General features: G+C 36.2%; 1 pseudogene; it reads left to right on the forward strand.

Moving 5' to 3' along the window:
• Positions 1-7,823: 7,823 nt before the first annotated feature.
• On the forward strand, positions 7,824-9,006 carry LOC146399376 (olfactory receptor 5AN6-like; annotated as a pseudogene).
• Positions 9,007-16,177: the final 7,171 nt, after the last annotated feature.

Consider the following 16,177-nt stretch of genomic DNA (forward strand, 5'->3'; position numbering starts at 1 on the left):
TGCGATATCTGGCATAGCTGTTGTGTTGGAATCCTCATACACTGTAATATCCTACACAATAAGATTCAAATGGAATGTAACAAAAATCACACTGCCTTTTGATTAAAAAGTTTTTATTTGATAAAGATAATATGCCAAAATGTACTAACAGCTGAATCAAACCACAAAAACACAACATTTTTTTTGTTAGCCATCATTTTTTATTACTCAATGAATTTATTACATTTATAGTTGTATAGTGATCATCACAATCCAATTTTATAGGATTTCAATCCCACAGTATTTTTAAGTCATGGAGCATCATTATTTTCTTTTTTTAAATTTTTTTATTACTCAAATGAATTTATCACATCTGTAGTTGTATAATGATCATAACAATCTGATTTCACAGGATTTCCATCCCACAGCCCAAGCACATCCCCCCACCCCCCAAACTGTCTCCTCCAGAGACCATAAGTTTTTCAATGTCTGTGAGTCAGCATCTGTTCTGCAAAGAAGTTCAGTCTGTCCTTTTTTCAGATTCCACATGTCAGTGAAAGCATTTGATGTTGGTGTCTCATTGTATGGCATGATAGTTTCTAGGTCCATCCATGTTGCAAAAAATGCCGGTATTTCGTTCTTTTTAATGTCTAAGTAATATTCCATTGTGTATATGTACCACATCTTCTTGATCCACTCCTCTGTCGATGGACATTTAGGTTGTTTATTTTCATCCTACCATCATTCTGCTTTCTGTTCCTATGAGTTCAACTCTTTTAAATTTCACATATTAGTGACATTATATAGTACTTTTCTTTCTAAGTCTGGCTTATCTCACTTAGCACATTTCCCCCAGGTTTCATCCATATCACCACAAATGACAAGATTGCCTTCACTAACAAGGCTGAATAACATTATACTGTATATTTATCCTGAAGTCGTTTATCTACTGATGAGCACTTGGGTTGTTTCCAAATCTTGGCTTTGTGATTAATGCTACAATAAACATGGAAGTGTGTTTCTGTTCAATAACCCATTTTATTTGGATTGGATACATACCCATAGTAGAAATGATGGACCATGTGGTAAATCTATTTTTAATTATTTGAGGAATCTTCATAATTGGAGATTATGTATTGGATTGGACATTATGTAATTGGATTAGCTGTAGTACCTAAACTGATTTATATGCTTACTAACTGTGTAAGACTTTTAACTTCATATCCTTTTTTTTTTTTTTTGGTCTTTTTGCCTTTTCTAGGGCTGCTCCCATGGCATATGGAGGTTCCCAGGCTAGGGGTCTAATCAGAGCTGTAGCTGCCTGCCTTCATATCCTTATCAACATTTGTGCTCTTTTTTTTCTTTGTGTGTGTCTCTCTCTCGTTTTTTTAAAAAAAAAACCCTTTTATTATGCAAAAATTTAAGCACTGAAAAGTAGAATATTATAATAACCTCCTTTGTATCCATTATCCAGTTTAAACAATTATCAGCTCTTAGCTAGTCTTACATCATCTGTACTCCTACCCACTTTCTCCCACTTTCACAGATTAGTTTGAAGCAAATCCTAGATGTCATAAAGTTTTATCTGCAAATTTCAATATGCTTCTTTAAAGGACAAAAACTTTCCAAAAATATATAATCTTAATGTCATTTTCTCATCAGCAAAATAATAATTCTTTAGTATCATTAAATGTCCAATGTTCAAACATCCTCTCCTATTTGTCACAAAATATTTTTACAGTTTTTATTTCTCAAGTCAGGATTGAAATACACTGCAGTAGGTTGATATGTATTTTTTTTCTTTTTAAATTTTTACCAAAAACTTTGTTTACAAGCTTCTCATATCGGTCATACATTTGTCTTTCCTCCATACCATCATTAGGATCTGTGGCAATAGGACTGAGTTGAAACAAGATTAGAAAGCACAGAAATATGTCTATATGCAGTGGTAGTGATAGCTTATGGTACCAAAGATATTTAACTTTTGTCTAAAACCACTTCTGTCATTTCTTTTTTTTTTAGTTAAAGTAGTAGATTTAAAATGTGTCTGCTGTATGCTAAAGTGATTCAGTTACACATATATACTAGGTTATTATAGGTTGTTGAGTAGATTTCTCTTTGATATACAGTAGGTTCCCAATGACCATCCATTCTATATACAATGGTGTGTATATGCCAATCTTAAGCTCCCAATTCATCCCCCCACCCTCCATCCCCTGCTGTTCAACTTTGGTAACCACAGGTGAGTTCTTCCTTCCTTCCTTTTCTTTCTTTCTTTTCTTTTTCTTTCTTCCTTTTTCTTTCTTTCTTTCTTTCTTTCTTTCTTTCTTTCTTTCTTTCTTTCTTTCTTTCTTTCTTTCTTTTTTCATTTCCTTCCTTTCTTCCATCCTTCCTTCTTTCCTTCATTCTTCTTTCTTTCTTTTCTAAGTTTGTGATTCTGTTGCTATTTTGTAAATAAGTTCATTTGTATCATTGTTTTGGTTCCCTCATATTGTGATATCATATGATATCTGTCTTTCTCTGTCTGACTTACTTCACTTTGCATGGTTATCTCTATTCTCATTCATAGAAGATCTTTAATGTAAAAATTATGGTTTGAACAAAACCAAAATCTGTAGTAGATTCAAAAAAGATAATGAGAGAAGAATATAAGCATACCACTACACAAAACCAGGAAATTATGAAGAAAGAGAGCAAGAGAAGAAGAAAGAAACAAAGGAATTACAAAGCAGTTGGAAAAAGATTAACAAAGTGGCTAAATGGCTAAATCTTTCCCTATCTGAATTATTTCACTAACCATAATATTTTCTATGTCCATTTACATTGCTGCAAATGGCAGGATTTCATTCTTTTTTATGACTGAATAATATCTATTGCAAATCCAACTTTTAACAATATATAGATCATCCAGAAAAAATATCAGTAATGAAACATTGGAATTAAGCTACATTAAAACAGATGGACTTAACCAACATTTACATAATATCTGTTTAAAGAAACATATCTACTCTTTAGTAGTGCCTATGGAAGATTTTCTAAGATAGAGCATATGATAGGCTACAAAGCAAGTCAATAAATTTAAGAAGATTGAAATTGTATCTAGTACATTTTCTAGTCATAAAAGTATGAAACTAGAAATCAAATACAAGAAGAAAGCTGAAAGACTCACAAATATGAGGAAATGAAACTGAACACCATAGGTCAAGGAAGAAATAAAGTCAGAAATTAAATAAATCTTGAGGCAAATGAAATGGAAAAACAGTATATCAAAACTTATGGAATGAAGAAAAATCCGTTCAAAGAGGGAAGTTCACGGAAAAGAATGCCTGCATTAAGAAATAATAAAGGTACTTTAATCACCATAAATTTATAACACAAGGAACTAGAAATGGAAAACTAAACTATGTCCAAAATTAATAGAAGAAAGGAAATAGTAAGGATCAGGGTGGAAAAAAGATAACACAGAGTGAAAATACAATAGGAAAGAATGATGAAACTAGGATCTGTTTTTTTTTAACTGATGAACAAAACTGACAAATAGTTTTAATAGATTCATTAAGAAAATAAGGGAGAGGACTGAAATAAATAAAATTAGAAAGGAAAGAAGAAACATTAAAACTGGTTTTGCAGCTGTGGCAGTGCTGGATCCTTTAATCCAGGGATAGAATCCACTCCTCTGCAATGAGCAGAACTGCTGCAGTCAGATTCTTAACCCATTTCACCACTGTGATCTCTTCCTTCCTTCCTTCCTTCCCTTTCTTCTTTCTTTCTTTTCTGTGTCTCTAGCTTGCAGAAGTTCTTGGGCCAGGAACTGAACTTGAACCTCAGCAGTGAAAACATCAAATCCTTAATCACTAGGCCACCAGGGAACTCCAGGATAGATAATTTTTTATTGGATTTTTTTTTCTGCCAACACTTTGAATATATCATTCCACTCCCTCCTGGCTTGTAGGGTTTCTGTTGAGAAATTTTCTGAAAGCTTAAGGAAGATTTCTTTGTAGGCTACACTCTTTTTTCTTCCTTTCAGCTCTTGGTGTCCTTTCTTTGTCTTTGATTTTTGACAGTTTTATTACAATATATTATGGAAAAGGTTATTTTGAGGTTATATCTATCAGTTTGTGAATTTGTATGTCCATATCTCTCCCCAGGTTTGAGAAATTCTTGGCTCTCTTATGTTTAAATAGACTTTGTGCCCTTTTCTCCATCTCTTCTCCTTCGGAAACCCCCATTCTTTTAATATTTGTATTTCACGGTCTCTCATAGATCATGTAGGCTTTCTTTGTTCTTTTTCGTTTTTTTATTTGTTCTTTTCCGAATGTGTCATCTCAAAGCCCCTATTTTGTATCTCACTGATACTCTCCTCCATTTGGCATATTCTGCTTTAGATCCTCTAAATTTCATTTTTTATTTCATTTATTGAATTCTTCAGCTCCAGAATTCTGTTCAATTCTTTTTTATGATTTCTACTTCTTTGTTAAATTTCTCATTTTGCTCATGTATTTTTTCCTGATATCATTGTGTTTCTGTTTTCTTGTAATTCTTGGGTTTCTTCAAACCAGCTATTTTGATATCTTTATCAGATTGACTGCAAAAGTCTGTGTCTTTGTGTCCAGTTACTGGAGGATTATTGCTAACTTTACTGCATGTTACTTGGAGTTTTGAGTTGCTGCTTTTGTATGTGAAGTAGCAGGCACCTCTCATCTTTACTTATGTTTTTGGGTGGGAGACTTTCTCATTGGTCTTGGTTATAGGTAAAGTTTTCTCCAACCTTGTATAAATACACCATCTCCACCCTCTTGCTTCCCCTTGCAATTGATTTCTTAAACTTATAGGTATTTTTTAGTTCTTACTGCTTATGAGGTTGGCTGCTGGCAAACTTTCTTTTGTTTTCTACATTGTTGCAATATTGCTCAAGGTTTGGGTTTTCCCTTGCCTACAGGACATGGTCCAATTTTCTGAGTGTGTTTATTATTTACTAGAGTCCATTATCCTGCCACACTTGAGCATGTGCACAATGTGCTGGTACAGATTTGGGGGACAAGTGAGTTTAGAACTCAGGGTATTCCATTTCTTGCAGACCAGGTATAGGGATCCTTGGGTGAAGTTCTCACAGCAAGTCATGTTTGGGTATCATGTTGAAGTCATGAAAACAATCAGCAGAAAAAACATCCTTTTGATGTCCTTTGATATTTTTATCTGACACTTTTCCCATATCCCCCCCACCCCCCTCCCCATCATTGAGTTCCAGCTTCAATACTCTGGGTGCTGTAGAGAGGAACATGTTTCTCCACAGAATTCTATGCAGCAGAGTTATCCAGGCACTTACTCAGCCCTCTCCTTTTGCTCCTTTGGAGACATTGTTGACAGGTAGTTCAGTACTGTGCTATGTTGCTTCATGGGATGGGTAGCACTGGCATACTTCTTTCAGTAGAGTACTGAAATCCAACGGAGAACTGATTCCCACCTTGGCAATATGGGACTTTTGCAAGGCCTGTCTCATCCATGGGTGGTTTTCCCTGACCACAGCCAAGGGGGATTGGGGCCAGTTTTCTGGCTTCTGCTTCCACAGCCCATGCTCCATGGATAGCCACTGATGCTTATTTGTTAAAAGGAGGGATAGAAAAGAGGAATATCATGACACAGTGATGTTGACATCACATTTTTAAGTTATTTTGTAATTTTTTAAAGTGAAATTGTGCCTTTTTTTTAAACCCAACTTTGGTTGGAAAGTTCTGGACAAGATGGAAGATTATACCCTGACATCTTGCTCATTCCCAATTACATTCCCACCAAAATGACTTGCAAAATTTAGGAATAGTGAATTATCCATATTACTACTTCAATAGAGCTAATGAGAACCCATTTGCCAGGAAATGTGAATAGTTTCTCATCTCACTCTACTGATTATATTAGATTAAAGGGTCTTGTGTGGAAGTGAGGGAGGAGTTTTGTAAATTCTCCCCTGATCTCTAATTAGAGATGGAATAGGACTAATAGATGAGAGCTGAGGAGTAAACAGAACTTCAGTAATAATTTCTTTTAAAAAAGAAACAAAACAATTAACTAAAGCCACTCCAACAGAAAAAAAAATTTTAAAAGATACACTCTGTTTGTCTGTGTGCGTGTGTCCACTAACTTTTGAAATATTGATAATAGCTTTCTATTGCAATTTTATAGGTAATGGAAATTAATAAACCTTATGATTCTTGATGCAGGAGGCAACTCACCAATTATTGGTATGTCTCTGATCCCTTACATTATTTCTTTTTTTAATAATGATTTTTATTTTTTTTTCATTATAGCTGGTTTACAATTTTCTACTGTACAGCAAGGTGACCCAGTCACATGTACATATATACATTGTTTTTTCTCACATTATCATGCTCCATCATAGTGACTAGATATAGTTCCCAGTGCTATACAGCAGGATCATATTGCTTACCCATTCCAAAGGCAGTAGTTGCATCCTACACTATTTCTTAATTTAAAAAATCAACATCTCAGATATTATTTGATCTCAGACATGTCTAATGTGTATACTTTTTCTGGAAAATCTGGAATGATACTAATTTAAGTCTACTTAAAGTCAGGAAGATGGACAAGTGAATTCTGAAAATTCTCATTTAGTGCCTGGAATGTGATATTATTTTCCAGAAATAAGAAAACATAACATTGTTCCATTTGTTTAGGTTGGAAGATTTTACTCTACCCTTAGGCTCTGAGAGAGATGGTTTATTCTTACAGGAATCATGCTTTCTTCTCTAGAGTGTGTGGATTATCGGAGGTGTTCATACAAAGTAACAAGCGTGAATACAGTTCCATTTTGGATGAATTGGGCTACTTGCCCCCATCTTGTTAGGATTTTCAGTATCAAAATAGGCCTTTACATAAGGGAGAATTTATGTTACTTAACTTATATTTAAAATGTTTCTTATTTTTACTTTTTATTGTAGCATTCTTACATATGTACAAAAATATGTGCAGCATAAATGTAGACGGTACAAACTATTACATTTAGAATGGATAAGAAATAAGGTCCTACTGTACAGAACAGGGAACAATATCCAGTTTCTTGGGATAGGCCATGATGGAAGATAATATAAGAAAGGGAGAGTATATATATATATATATATATATATATATATATATATATATATGACTGGGTCACCATGCTGTACATCAGAAATTGGCATGGCATTGTAAAACAACTATACTTTAATAAGAAAATAAATATAAATATATACTATAATGGTATAGAGACAATGATTCTGTAACCATAAGTAACATCAGAAAATACAGCATTATCATCATCCCAGAAGCCATTGGTGTCTTTCTGAATCACAAAGGGCCCTATCTCCATTAGATGTAACTTTTTTTTCTTTTTAGGGCTACACGTGTGGCATGTCAAGGTTCCTAGGCTAGGGGTCAAATCAGAGCTGTGCTTGCCAGCCTATGCCACAGCCACAGCAACACTGCATCTGAGCTTCATCTATGACCTATACCACAGCTTTCAGCAATACCAGATGCTTTAACCCACTGAGCAAGGTCAGGGATCGAGCTCACATCCTCATGGACACTAGTCAGGTTCTTAACTGACCAAGACACAGTGGAAACTTCTGGATGTTCTTTTCTTTATGTAGGTTATACTTCAATGAAAAGATTTCTTAAAAATAAAGAAATAAAAATGCATATAGGCAGTTTCTTTTTTTCTTGTTATATTGTTTATAGGGAAATATATAAGCTAGAGGGCTGAAGAGCAGGGTAACATCACCCACTTTTAATAGCCCAAGAATATTGCATTAACAGATTTCTTTTATTATCTCCCTTCAGATCTCAGAAGCACAATGACAATGGATGAGGGAAGCATTACAGTTACCAGGTTTATCTTACCAGAATTCTCTGAATTTGTGAGGCTGAAAATATCCTATTTTCAATATTTCTAGGCACTGATCTTATGACAGTGTCCTGGAACCTGGGTCTCACAACACTGACCAGGTTAGACTCTTACCTGCACTCACCCACATATTTTATTGATACAATTTCCTCCTTAGATGTTTGTTATGTTTCTCCCACAGCTCCCAAGATTCTCTCAGATTTCTTCAAGAAGCATAGATTCATCTCCTTTATGGGATGCACCATGCAATACTTCTTCTCTAGCCTGGGTCTGACTGAGTGCTGCCTCCTGGCCACCATGGCTTATGATCGCTATGCTGCCATTTGCAGTCCTCTCCTCTACACAGCCATCATGGCCTACACCATCTCCACCATTGTATAATTGGAATTTTGGATCATTCATTCAATGGTGTGCCTTATTTCAGCTCCATTTCTGTGGACCAAATGTCATCAATCATTTCTTTTGTAACCTGCCCCAACTGCTAATCCTGCCCTGCTCTGATACCATTTTCTTATAAGTTATAACCTCTGTGCTGACAGTGATCTTTAGATTTGTCTTTCCTAGTTATAATGATATCCTACGGTTATATCATTTCCACATTTTTTTTTGTCTTTTTAGGGCTGCACCTGTGGCATAAAGAAGTTCCCAGGCCAGGTGTTAAATCAGAGCTGTAGCCCCTGCCCTATGCCACAGCCACAGCAATGCTGGATCCAAATCATGTCTGCAGCTTACACCACAGATCATGGCAATGCCAGATCCTTAAGCCACTGATCAAGGCCAGGGATTGAATCTTCATCCTCATGGATACTATTGCTGCTGGGCCACAACAGGAACTCCATTGCCACAATTTTGAAGATCACATCAGTTGAAGGTAGGTCCAAGGCCTTCCACACCTGTGCTTTTCACCTGACAGCAGTGACCCTCTCTTAGGGCTCAGGAATATTTGTCTATTTGTACTCTAGCTCTGATGATTCTCTGAGTCAAAACAAGCTGGCCTTTATTGCACACATTGTGTTGATCCCCATGTTAATCTACTGGTTTCTAACCTGAGAAACCAGGGGATCAAAGATGCCCTAAACAGGTGGAAGAAGAAAATATTAAACTGGAATTGTTTATTATGGGGTGCCTTTTAGGGCTTAGGACAAAAATCATATAGAACAATATATGAAAAGTAGCTATAATAGCACCTATAAGAATTTTAATAGATTGTATAAGTTGTAAATAACTCCTTTGTCTTTGCTCCATGAAAGAAGATTATATTTCATCCCTTTGAAGTCAGACTTGACTATGTGATTTCTTATGGCAAATAAAATGTGGGCAGATGTGACATATTTCATTTTTGGTCAGAGGCTGTGTGTGTCTTTATGTCCTTTTTTATCTTCTCCTTTCCCAAGGCTCCCATTAGTGGTTGATTCATAAGGAATAAGATGATGATACAGGAGAATAACACCCCCCACAGCTCACCCAAGATAAAACATATAATATTGGCCAGAAATAAAAATGTTTTGGATTTGTTCTTGTAGCATATTCATTCTACTCATTATGTTTTAGACATTTGTACAGGTGGTGGTATGATTTTTTTTAAAATTTGATAAAATTTGTAAGTTTTTTTAGGGCCTGGCAGTCAGTGTCAAGTAATGTTTTATTGACAACTGGAAGGATAGCAATTCAGGCTTGGCACAGTAAAAACATTTGATACAACAGTCACTTGCAGTAATTTAAAATGGAGATTACATGGGAAAATAGAATGTTTCCAGTGCCAGTTCTTTGCTATCAGATGCATTTAACAAGTTTCCATAAAATTTAGTCATACTCACAAAAAAAAATTGTCAGTTTGCAAGTAAAAATGAGAGAGAATATAGAAAGAGTTAAGAAATTCTAGGACTTGAAAATTAGAAGAGAACGTTTCATTTTCAACAAGTAAATATAAAAGTTAGGACTCTGAGTAAATAGACCAATGAAACTCTGCCCTGTATCAAGGACAAGGTCAAAGATATGGTCATCATATCCCATGGCTATAAAGTCTAAATTGTTGAAGGTTATGCTCAGTAAATCTTTTAAATTTGACAAAGTGGTTCATGTCAAAGAAATCAAGAAAGTTACAGTATGAATCTCACAGAGAATCCCAATATACCTAAGATATTTGAAATCTATATCTATATACTGTATCTATTTATCTACTGAGTTCTAGAGATCTATAAATAATTGTGAATATAAATGTGGTTCATCATCTGTGAATAGGTAGATAAAAAGTCACCTATTAATCTGGACTAATGAAAATTTGACTATTTGAGACAGAAAAGAATCCTTGACCCATCTATCTTCAATGGCCAGGAAAGAGACTGAGACAGCTGATAAAGCCCCCAATAGAGACATTCTTCAGTTTCTTAGTCAAGTGTTGCCAAGGAGGATAAATGTCCCAGTAAGGACTTTTCAGAAGGCAGAATTAAGCGTCGTGAAAAATAATGGACTGGGGAGAGTGGAAATCATTGCTAACCATGGAATAGTCTTCAATGTCAGTATGGGGATTCCTCCTAAGAGAGGCTTAGTAGGATTCTGGGATTGCAAGACCAGTGAGTGCTATATGTCTTCTTTCACTTTCAAAAGAGTTCTGTTTACTGCTATTGTCCTATCCATGTTTCACCATTAAATATTGGGGTGTATGGAAAACATAACTTGTTTAGCCTACATGTATCCAAACCAAGAAGAATGATATCCACATTATTAAGAGACTTCTAGGAATCCCTCAAAGATATAGTTCCAACTGGAAAAGATACCAATACAGACATAGCTAACAAAAGATTAGTATCTAGAATATGAAATGATCTCCTATGAATGAAAAAGACAAATGTCTTAAAGTGGGCTAAGTAAATCAATAGGAATTCCATGAAAAAATGCAAACGATCTTGAAACATTTAAGGATGTAAACCTCATTGGTAATAGAATGAGTGATACAATTTCACATCCAGCATTTTGGTAAAAGCTAAGAAGTGAGGCAATATCCAGTGTTGACTGGAATATGCCTTAACAGTCCTCACACTCTGCTGATTTGAGTGTACACTGGCACATTTTTAAAAAGCAGTTTGTCACTGTCTAATAAAGTGGACCAAAAACAGTAGTGAAGGGAAATCCTCATGGTGGTCAGAGTCCCAAGAAAGAGACTTGGTTGTCCATTTTGCACTGAGGGAGATGGCACATGAGTTAAGGACATACATGGATTCCCAGCCTGGAAGGAGCAAGATTGGAAGACTGCAGACAAGAACATCCAGGAAGAAGGATATGGATGGACTTATGGAAGTGGACACAAAGCATGCAGATCATTTCCTCAGATGTTAATGCCCATCAGAAAGCATCCATTGCAGTGGAATTTCTCAAAACTTCAATGGACAGATGAATAAATACTGTGGATATCATTCAACCTCTCTCCTTGTAAACCTTAATTCATGGCTGCCATGAACAGAAAGTGACCATGGTAGAAGGTTTGAAGGCAATGCTCAAGCGCCTTCTCATCAACAACAACCTACTGACACTACGAATGCAGTGCTAGAGGTAAGTCAAACCCAGGCCCTCAATAATGTACCATGACTCAAGTACACCAGCCAACAATTGGTCATAGATATATTATAGTGAACTCTACTACACTGGAGGGGAGAGTGACTTATGCTCACCTGAATTGACAAATTCTTTAGAAAAAGTCTGTCTCCATGTGTGTGGTATCTGTGCCAGTCCCACCAACCAAGGGCTTACAGATCACTTAATCTATCTGATATAATGTTGCTTCAGCTCCAAGGACCCAATTTATGGCAAAGGATGTGAGCCAATGGGAGTATGGCCTTGAGATTCATGGATTTCCTACTGTAAGTCATTATGCAGAAGTATATGACTTAACACTGAGTTAGGTGTCAGCTAGAAAAAATACCTGGCAGTTGAGGCACTATCTCACAGGAAGCTGCATGTGCACTAAACCAGCAGTTAATATGTGGTGTTTTTTTCCCAGGAGCTTGACTGTATGACTCCAGCAAACAAAGAATGGGAATAGGATTTTCACCACTTCCCCATCATTTCTAGTGACCAATTTTACAATTTGTGTTTCCTTCCATCTGCCCCCCACATATGTAGGCTATACCAAGTTAGACATTCTAGATCCCAGAGGAAAACCCCTCTATCAGGGAACACAGAAGGATTCCAATGAACCTGAACCTGAGACTTTCACCTGATGCTAGCAGACCACTGTCTGTCTGGTGGGTTTAATTGACCTGAATATCATGAGGAGTTAAGGTTTCTGCTACACAACAGGGGCTGGAAGGAGTATTTTTGGAACACATGGAATTGACTAGGGGCACTTACTGAAGCATTTGTGCCTGAGAGAACAGTTAATAGGCAATGGTGGTAACCAAGAACTATGAAGAACAAGGCAAATAAGGGCTCAGACTCTTCAGGGAAGTAGGGATGGGCTAACATTCTAGACAGGTATCCTAGACCCACTGAAATAATGGCTAAGAATGAGGGAAACCTGAAATCAGTTGTGCAGGGATAAGATTAATCAGTTGGAACCTCCAATCTAGCTGCTGTGGTAAGGACATTTATTTGCTTTACTAACTCTATTGACTGTACCCCCCCTATGGGGAGGAAGTGGGGACATCTAGTTCCTGCAAAAATGTAGCCTCCATATTGTAGTATTGGAACTGGATGCAATCAGAGAGAAAGAAAAGATCTGAGCAGTGCAAAGTATTACCTGTGTCAGGATATTTCAGATCCTCTTGGCTCCACCTGTTTCTGGGGATTTTGTGACAAACCCAGTTGTTCTGTTGCAACCAACCTGTAAAGCCTAACACATTTCACTTGAGCACTGTCTGATAGTATCTTACCTCATGCTCACTCCCTATTCCAAACAAAATATTAACTGGAGAAATGTCTATTCAGGTCTCTTGCCCATTTTTCAATTGGGTTGTAAAAGTCATTTGTATATTTTAGAGATTAAACCCCTTGTCAGTTGCATCATTTTGACATTATTTTCTCCCATTCTGTAATGTGTTTTTTTGTTTGTTTGTTTTCTTTTTTTTCTTTCTTTTTTTTTTTTCTTTCAATTTCTTGGGCCGCTCCTGCGGCATATGGAGGTTCCCAGGCTAGGGGTCTAATCAGAGCCGTAGCCACCAGCCTACGCCAGAGCCACAGCAACACGGGATCTGAGCCGCATCTGCTACCTACACCACAGCTCACGGCAACGCCAGATCATTAACCCACTGAGCAATGGCAGGGACCGAACCTGCAACCTCATTGTTCCTAGTCAGATTCGTTAACCACTGCACCACGACGGGAACTCCTGTTTGTTTGTTTTCTTTTTGGTTTCCTTTGCTGTGCAAAAGCTTGTCAGTTTGAGTTATGAATGATGGCCATTCTGACTGGTGTGAGGTGGTATCTCATGGTAGTTTTGATTTGCATTTCTTTAATAATTAGTGATGTTGAGCATTGTTTCATGTGCTTGTTGGCCATCTGTATATCTTCTTTAGAAAGATATCTCTTCAGGTCTTTTGCCCATTTTTCCTTTGTGTTGTTGGTTTTTTTTTTTTTTGCTGTTGAGTTGTATCAGTTGTTTGTATAATTTTAAGATTCAATTAGGTCCCTTTGGTTTATTTTTGCTTTTATTTCTGTTGCTTTGGGAGACTGACCTGAGAAAATAATTGTAAGGTTGATGTCAGAGAAAGTTTTGCCTATGTTCTCTTCCAGGAGTTTGATGGTGTCTTGTCTTATATTTAAGTTTTTAAGCCATTTTGAGTTTATTTTCATGCATGGTGTGAGGGTGTGTTCTAGTTTCATTGATTTGCATGCAGCTGTCCAGGTTTCCCAGTAATACCTGCTGAAAATACTGCCTTTTTCCTGTTTTATGTTCTTGCCTCCCTTGTCAAAGATTGATAGACCATGGGTGTCTGGGTTTATTTCTGGGTTCTCTATTCTGTTCCATTGGTCTGTATGTCTGTATTGTTACCAGTACCACAGTGTCTTGATGACTGTGGCTTTGTAATAGTGCCTGAAGTCTGGGAGAGTTATACCTCCTGCTTGTTTTTTATTCATCAGAATTTCTTTGGCAATTCTGGGTTTTTTGTGGTTCCATATATGTTCTTGGATGGTTTGTTCTAGTTCTGTGAAAAATGTCATTGGTAATTTGATAGGGATTGCATTGAATCTTTAGATTGCTTTGGGTAGTATGGCCATCCCAAGGAAGATATACAGATGGCCAACAAGCACATGAAATAATGCTCAACATCACTGATTATTAGAGAAATGCACATGAAAACTACCATGAGACACCACCTCACACCAGTTAGAATGGCCATCATTCATAACTCCACAAATAATAAATGCTGGAGAGCATGTGGAGAAAAGAGAACCCTCCTGCACTGTTGTGGGAATGTTAGCTGTTGCAACCACTATGGAGAACAGTATGGAGGTATCTTAGAAAACTATACATAGAACTACCATATGACCCAGCAATCCCACTCTTGGGCATATATCCAGACAAAACTTTCCTTAGAAAAGACATATGTACCTGTATGTTCATTGCAGCACTATTCACAGTAGCCATGGAATAAACCCATGTCTACTGGACATTTGGAATAAACCCAAATGTCCATCAACAGATGATTGGATTAGGAATAAGTGGTATATATATATATATATATATATATATATATATATATATATACATATATATATATATATATATATATATATATATATACATATATATATATATATATATATATATATAACAGAATACTACTCATACATAGAAAAGACTGAAATAATGCCCTTTGAAGCAACATGGATGGAACTAGAGACTCTCATACTGAGTGAAGTTAAGTCAGAAAAAGACAAATACCATATGATATCACTCATATCTGGAATCCAATATACAGCACAAATGAACCTTTCCACAGAAAAGAAAATCATGGACTTGGAGAAAAGACTTGTGGTTGACAAGGGGAATAGGGAGGGAGTGGGATGGACTGGGAGCTTGGGTTAATAGATGCAAACTATTGCCTTTGGAATGGATTAGCAATGAGATCCTGCTTTGTAGCACTGGGAACTGTGTCTGGTCACTTATGATGGAGCATGATAATGTGATAAAATAGAATGTATACATGTATGTGTAACTGGGTCACCATGCTGTACAGTAGAAAATTGACATACCACTGTAAACCAGTTATAATGGAAAAAATAAAAATCATATATTTTTTTCCATTATAACTGGTTTACAGTGTTCTATGTATATATATATGTTACAGTGTTGTATGTGTATATGTATATATATACACATATATATATATAATATTAGCTGGATCTTTGACCTAAGAGAGAAAAAACCACATGCTTTTTCTTTTTCTGTTGTTCGAACAGGTGTGTACACTTTCTCTAGCAAGAGCCATCTCATCTCATTGCAAAGAACAATATTAGGGTAAGGAGAATTTCACATAAAAGATGCACAAGTTTAAAACTAGAAGTTCTATTTAAACAATTGGAATAAACTCCTGTGAAATTCACTTACTGCAGAGGGAAATAGAAGCAGAGGTTTTTAAAAACCCACACTGAGATGGCATTGCAACAACCAGAATGAAACCATAGAACGTGTAATTATTTCTTATAGCTTCCATAGTACTTAGAAAGGGGAGCCAGGTGAAGTAGTGGACTTATGAAGTGAGATAGGATGGATACCTGTGCCTTCTATATCTGGAAATTAAAAACAAATGGGCCATATTACCTATGGAAGAGTCTGCAAAATGCTTAAAACTCAATTATATGAAGCCCCTACATTCAACTAAAAATTTATATGAGGTACATATTATACTATACTATGGGGAGTCAATTAGCAAAATGCAGACTGTAAGAAATTCCAAAGGAAGGAAGAAACAAATTTCATAGAAGAGAGAGAAAGAGGCAGAAAGAGCTACAGAGACAGAGCCATAGAGACACATAGAGAGAGAAAGGGAGAGAGGGAGAGAGAAAGAACACATTAAAAAAGAACAGCACTCAAGTTAGCAATTAGACATGCACAGTTGAGCGACAAAACTATAAATAAAAGGACTGATTATTATTGAATTAGAATAGTGGATACCTGCATGTGGGAAGGAGGGGCCTAAGTTTGGAATGGAGGATGAGGGAGATTTTTGAAATAGAAAGCAAAGTGTTATCTTCTCATATTGGTGGAGCCACAAGGGTATTCTTATGTAATTCATTAAGCTGTATATCTTTATGTTGTTTTCTGTATGTAATTATTTTTAACAATAAGGTTAAATTTTTAAAATA

Source organism: Sus scrofa, chromosome 10 (assembly GCF_054392235.1).
Source record: "Sus scrofa isolate SSC_HxYL_T2T_F1_AM1 chromosome 10, Sscrofa_HxYL_maternal_Yorkshire_Landrace_v2.0, whole genome shotgun sequence".
In the NCBI taxonomy this organism is placed as follows: Eukaryota; Metazoa; Chordata; class Mammalia; order Artiodactyla; family Suidae; genus Sus; species Sus scrofa.